This window comes from Montipora foliosa, chromosome 6 (assembly GCF_036669935.1).
Source record: "Montipora foliosa isolate CH-2021 chromosome 6, ASM3666993v2, whole genome shotgun sequence".
Classification (NCBI taxonomy): Eukaryota; Metazoa; Cnidaria; class Anthozoa; order Scleractinia; family Acroporidae; genus Montipora; species Montipora foliosa.
The window spans coordinates 50,373,885-50,381,384 of NC_090874.1; positions in this window are offsets into that span (position 1 = coordinate 50,373,885).

Here is a 7,500-nt window from a genome sequence, read left to right on the forward strand (position 1 = left end):
GAAATGCCGGGGGTAACCCTGCGATGGACTAGCATCCCATCCAGGGGGGAGTAGAAACACTCTTAGTCGCTTCATGCTTCAGAAACCGGGGATAAGCTCCGGCCTGATGGGCCACTAGGCCTGTAAGCTTACTATACTAATACTAATACTAATGCTAATACTAATAGTGGTGCATGACGATGATATTACATCCTTATTAGAATAATAATGAAAAGAGAACAATCAACATGTTTGGTTTTTCCGGCTTTTTTTTTTGGTGTAAATCTACCTTACACAGGCGGCCAAATTTATGGTAGCGAACGAGTACAATTATATTATTTATTAGCATAGAGCTGGTACGCCCAAGAGCAAAGGCTGGACGTGATCATTTTTATACTGGCTGCTTCATGTATTAGCTCTCACCTGTTGTTTGCGTTTGCCATAGAACCGCTGGATTTGAAACCTGTTCTCCAAGAATATTCTTCGCAGAGCAGAAATAAATGCCATAGTCGTATTCTGTTATTTCTGCTATGATAAGGTGACTTTGGCCTCTTTTAACGTTTGTCTTTATTCGTATTCTTGAGTTAGATTCGTTAAAAGTATCGGAATTATTTGCCGTGCGGAACCAGCTTATTACAGGCCTTGGATGGCCTCCAACTGTACAGAGAAAATGTCACATTCGAGCCAATTCTCGCACTTTGGTTCAATGGAGTAGTTTCTGGTTTTTGAAGTCCTGAAAGTGGACGGAATTTTATTGATTATTTAGTTGACCTTGCAACTGGAGTAGAAAATAAGGGTAGTCAAACTAAGATAAGATATCAACTTCGAAGTATAACAAAAACAATAATAATAACAATAATAATATAATAATAATAATAATAATAATAATAATAATAATAATTATAATAATAATTACATGCTGTCTTTATGCTCAATCTTCTTTAAAAATCTTCAGCGAAAAAATATACCAACTCTTATTATTAAAAACTGGTAAAAATAAAGGGAAAAAAATTAAGAATAAATAATAGAAAATGTTAAAATGCTTTTTGCTATAAACTCAGTGTCAAATTTGCAGAAGGATAACGCTAATAATAATAATAATAATGGTGACGATGATATTACATCCTTATTAGAATAATCATAAGGAAAACAAGAACAATCAACATGTTTGGTTTTACTGGCTTTTGTCTTGGTGTAAAACTACATTACACAGACGGCCAAATTTATTGTAGCGAATGAGTACAATTATATTATTTATTAGCAGAGAACTGGTACGCCCAAGAGCAAAGGCTGAAAGTGATCATTTTATACTGGCTGCTTCAGGTATTAGCTCTCACCTGTTGCTTGCCATAGAACCGCTGGATTTTGAAACCTGTTCTCCATGAATATTCCTTGCAGAACAGAAATAAATGCCATAGTCGTGTTTTGTTATTTCTGCTATGATAAGGTGACTTTGGCCTCTTTTAACGTTTGTCTTTATTCGTATTCTTGAGTTAGATTCGTTAAAAGTATCAGAATTATTTGCCGTGCGGAACCAGCTCATTACAGGCCTTGGATGTCCTTCAACTGTACAGAGAAATGTCACATTCGAGCCAATCCTCGCACTTTGGTTCACTGGAGTAATTTCGGGTGTTTGAAGTCCTGAAACTGGATGGAGTTGAAGCGACTTACTAGAAGTATCTGTTTTTGTTACCAGATTTAAATTTTAAATAGTAAATATCGTTAACACTTTTCAAATGATCTCTGTACTTTTTTTCAGTATTCATGGGTTAAACTATGTGTGGAAGAGATTCACATTTCATATCTTAAGGTGGCGAATAGGTCACCGTTGCAAGAGGAAAGCAATCTGAAGACACCGTAATATTGTCTTAGAACCTTTCTTACTTAAAAACGAATTCGGAGACTCCTTGGAACATCTCACATCCTAAGGAAGGCTTTATCCATCAAATAGACTTCTCAACGTACCCTATCGTTACCCTAGGCCCAAAGATCGGGCCCGGTTATTATGCTCTATCATGGCCTGAGATAAAAAGGAAATTAATAAGAGTAAGGATAAGGACAGCAATAAAAATAAGAATAAGGATAAGAATAAGTAAAGTACAAAGAAGTGATGAGGGAGACTAATATGAAGCACAATAGAGCTGTTTTTGTTACTCGCTCGTCGATAGAGCTTCAAAGCAGGATTTCAACAGCGTCGCGAGTGGGAACCAGGAACTAATCCGCAAACAGAGTCAACACTTTCGACCATGTGCTTTCTTATGACACTTGTATCGCAAGGGCTTATGGGAGTTACACTTCTAGGGAGATTATGGGTCACGACCCTCACATTTTCAAGCACAATTTTTATTTAAGAAAAAAAAAAACAAACGTGATAAAATTACGATGATATTCTTATTTGTAATCAAAGCCTGGCAACAAGGTTTCACCACAGTAACTTCATTAAAGATGGCACTAACCCATTTTGTAGGATGTGTGGCAAGTCTGATGAATCTGTCGATCGCGTGATATCTGGCTTCCCAGAACTTGCCAAAACTGAATACATTCAGAGGCATGATAACGCAGCATCATGCATCCATTGGAAGGTGTGCCAGAGCTATGATATTAATACAACTAACAAATGGTACGACCACACCAGATAACTGTAGCAGTTGTACTTAACGAACAAGCAACGATTCTGTGGAATATGTCAATTCATACTGACAGGGAAATAGTGGCTAATAAATCAGATATCATAATCAGAGATCACACGAATCAGAAATACCAACTTATATATATGGCAGTCCCATCAGACAGAAATACATCCATTAAAGTAGTCGAGAAACTCTCTAAGCATAAACACTTAGAGATTGAGATCGCCAGAATGTGGAAAATGGGAACAGAGACGATACCAGTTGTCGTTGGTGCACTTGGGGTCATTAAGAGTTAAATTATATTTAGACTGAGATCAGAGCATCATCAACCAAGGGTTGAGCTGAGTTTTTGTCACAACGGTGGTCAAATTGCAAGCGCGAAAAACGTATTCTATCCTTCTGTAAGTTTTTTATTATTCGAAATTTCACCTGTTGTCCTTTCAAGCCCACAGCTTTGCTTTGACCCATTCTTCTCTCAAAACACAGCACTTTATCGCAAGTTCTAATATTTCATAATCGAAAAAATTGTTATGGCCGACGGCTGAAATTAGTCGCATAGCCTGGACAACAAACTAGTGTTATTTAGTATTTCCAACGTCTAAGACTCGATTTCCGCTGAAATCAAGCCTATTAGTCACTTTTCTTTTCTATGTCATAAAAAAACTGAAATCACGAGGATGTATACGCAACTAATTCATATCATGTCCAATCCGGCGATTGTTCTGTTATCATCAATGAATCATAAATTGGGCTTTGTTTCGATTTTGCTAATTGAATATGTTTTACTTACTGAGGCGGAAATTTACTCTGGGTGCTAGAGGATCTTTTTTGTTTTCATGGCGAAGCGGCGATCATAAGTAAACGTTGCGACCCAATCAAGCTTTGACGCTCACAATCACGGCCGTGTTTTTGGAGGCACCGTTCATCTCCGCTAAAAGAGTTCAAACATCCCTGTTCTGAAAGAAACTCTTGACAATGAAAATTGTATTTTTCTCTCATTTGATGCTTTCAAATCCGTGAGTATTGCTTCTGCTGCTCAATGTAAAGATCCCAGGGGGAAAGGAATCAAGTCCTATGGCTTGTGGAATGTTTAAAAACAAAGAATTGCCAAGATACGTCCTGATCGTCCTAATCTTAGTGTTACTGATCATGTCACAAACATACAGTATTTTCACACGAGAACTTTATAAAGTTATGCAAGGGAAACAAACATGACCTAACCTATTTTTTTCACACTGAAAGGTACACAAACCAAAAGAAACTTGCCTAATTAATCGTTAATTACATACGTTGCTTTAAGAAAGGCAAATTAAAAATTTGTATTTTTCCTGTAGTCTTTCTAATTACAATTTCTTTTTCCCCCCCTGCATTTGGTGTTGTATTGCATTTTATCAATCCAAGTTATCAATGACCCGTCCTAAATTTTACAAAGAGTGCAATATGACATGGCCCTCCTTTAAACTGTTTAAGCCCTTCCTCAGCCTCGGAGATTTTAGAACAATTTTTGTGAAACAATAGGTTCATCTGCATGGATTCTCCCGCTCAGTTTTTGCACCAAAAGTTACTTGATCGCGTTGGTATTACTAACTGCGGATTTCGGACATAACCCTCCTCGACTCACATGGTAATTTTAAACAGCTTTTTGACCTACAAGATGCACACCTCCCAACCTATTGATAATTATTTCCTTTTTTAGTCTCTTTTGTGCCCTTCACCGGCAGAGAAATGGCGTACTATTCTTCAAAGACAAATGAAAATGAAAGCTCCTTATACACGCTTGGTATGTAGATTTGGATTGTTTTTCACTACACTTTGGAGGGGTCAAGCCCTGATGTTGACAAAAGATTCAATCGAAGCTATCACTAGTGGATGAGACCCTGTGTAATATCATCTGACATCTCCACCCTGTGAAAAGACCTTTGCATTTTGTGTGCAATGGCTAAATTTTGTAGAAAAATCACAAAAATTTAGAACACTGTGAAAAAAAACCTGAGCTCCCGGCACTTCAAAGCGTAGCTCCTTGTGTACTCTGACTGGCTGTAGGATTAGTGAAAATAAAAGGCTGTTGGAACTGGCCCCCTTTTGGTTTTCCCGGATATTCTGACTTAATTAGGTCATTTTCTTTGCTGCCTTAAATACAAGTGCATTCCACAGTTTAATTTCACCTGAAAAACCGACTGTATCGCAAAACTGAATCACGATTTCCAGCGAAATCTCACTGTCAAATTCACCAGTTAGGCAACCGTAATTTTTCTTTGAATTGCAAGAGTTTTAAAAGAAAACTAGCACATCCTCAAAAGCGAAGGCAAAGGAAAGAAGCCATTTCAGAGTCAACTGTCAAAAGCCAGCGAATAGTAATCATAAAATTTGTTATTCCTTTGATAAAATTAGAAATCACAGATTTGCAATAGCTCGGATGTGACAGATCGTACTTTCAATTTTATTCCACTTTATCTCTGAAAACGAGATCCTTTTCAGTTTGATGTACTTCATTGAAACCCGCCAGCTTGGCTTAGAATCCAGAATCTGCTAGAAAGGACAATTTTCAAACAAGATCTCCAACCAGTTACCTGTAGTGTGTCTCGAAACAAACTTTTTGTGAAAATCCCAAACTGGTGATTATTTTCTGTCCTTACTTGTTCAAGAACTCATGGCGATTGACCTGTTTAGAACACCAGTGCAAAATTTTCTTGTCACTGTCCGAGGCATCGTCGCAAAACATTTAGGCAAGCGGAGTAAAAAAACTTCTTGTTCTCTTCTGCTCTTTTCAAAGCCAAACAACCAGCAAAAGATCCGCGATTATTTCTGTCCAAAAAGAGTACAGATATTGTTATTTAATTCCAGTTTAACAATACAAACTTCGGCAGTTTCATTCCTGAACAAAGGAACATACGACTAAACCACTTTTTAGAAATATGCCTCCACTTGAAATAACTCGATCTTTAGACATGGCTCTGTCGTCGTGATTCTAGTGTCCATTAAGAAACTTTGTGGGAGTGATACTTCTTCCACCAACTTTAAGACTAGACACTGGTCTACCGTTTTGATCGTTCTCGATTCGCTCTTCTTTTAGTGTTCTGTTCTTCTGTCCTTACTCGCCCGTCCAGGCATCTCTGCAACCTTACTATCACCAAAACTGTCTATTCTAGAGCAAAAAGCAGCCTCTAACAAATTAAAAATAAACACGCAGCTTTAAGTTTATATCGCTCCAATGCTTGACTTGAATAACTACGTAGCCACCTCAGTGTGTCCTTCCACAGCTATCATTTATGTGTTAACCTGCACTGAAACCAGCGAAAAATGCAAGAAAAATATATTTTCCAAAACTGTATCTGAACAAGCAAAAGCATTCGACTGTCAAGAGCTTTTGTTGATGTGAGCATGGCTGGGTAGCCGCGTCGAGCCCCCACAGAAAGGGCACGAAAAATTAAGCCTCGTTCAGGGTGATTGGTGTGTGTTTTCTGACCTTGCGTGAGCTATGCGATCCAATCAACACTCAGTCCCTTGGTCAGCGGTCAACTCTAAGAAAACAGCTGACCTCGATAAGGTCCCAACTTGAGCCCGTGATATGGTCACGTGATACTGGTCAGAGATAGCCTTGTTTTGACAGATGGTCGATTGAACATAACATTGATGTCCAATATCAAAAGATGTATGCTGTAAACTAGTTACAGTGTTCAAATGGAGAATTTGCCTCCTCGGATGAGCTCTAAACCTGAAGCTCCATGATAATGGTTACGTGCTACTGGTCCACATTGGGCAATACATGAAAGGGGCGGATTGGCTACTGGACCTTACTGTACGGACGTTTCTTCTGACGTTCACGGCTGTAAAAGCAAATTTTTACTCATACTATGGTGCTCAGTGCGCAGCTTTTAAAACCTGTGAATCAACCTGTTGAAATACCCTGTGAATGGAAATTTTGCTGAAAATATGCCCCCCCCCGACCCCCCCATAAGAAAAAAGGTGAAAAACCTGTCAATATACTCGTCCCATGAAATCTCACAAGTTAAATCCTGGTGATAGTAAATTAATTAAAGTACACGTAACAATAAAATCCACTCCGAAGAAATATCAGTGTGTTTTGAAAAAAGTTAAAATCTAAAAGTGATAAGAACAGGGGACAGCTAGCTTCCTTAAGAGTTCTCTATTCATAGGTGTTATGTTCGTAGAGATTAGGTAATGGGTCCGCACTTGGGAAAAGTTTTAATCTTTGCCAGGCTAAAAAACCACAAAAATTTGAAACCGCAACCGAGATAAGGAAAACTAGTGTTAGATAGAAACAGCAGGTCGCACTAGGGTGATAATTGTCAGTAACCAGATACTAGATACCACGGCTGTCTAAAAAGAAACAAGTATGCGTCCCCTCATGGAAAGAGTGCTCATAGTTATTCCTGGTGATTCTCCTTCTGTTCATCCACTTAACTACAGCAGTTTGCTGTCCTTTTCGCTTGATATACGAATGATGGGCTAGAGGAATGTTTTAACTGTAATTTAACTGCGGCCATAATCAGAGGAAGACATCGCGGCTGTCGACGAAGGATAGTTTCTTTACGATCATTATTATGCCTGGTCAGTTCCCTACGCCCGTTAGAGTCGTGGTTTGATTCTACACAACTATGACATTGCAGTTCCAGGTGGAATTTTTTCGTCCAGAAGCTTCGAGCCCCAAGAACTTCAATTTAAACCGTATTTTAAACTGCGCTAACTAGAACTGAACTATCTCCGCGTTTTTCCGTTTTTTCATGTTACACTGACAAGCGTTGACAGTTACCGCGGCTGTATTCCCAATTTGTTTGGCTCGACTTTATCTCGAAAATCTGCCTGCCCTTCACCCAAGCACTACGGCTTTAAAAAAAATTATTGATGTTTCTGGCCGATCTCGCAAAGT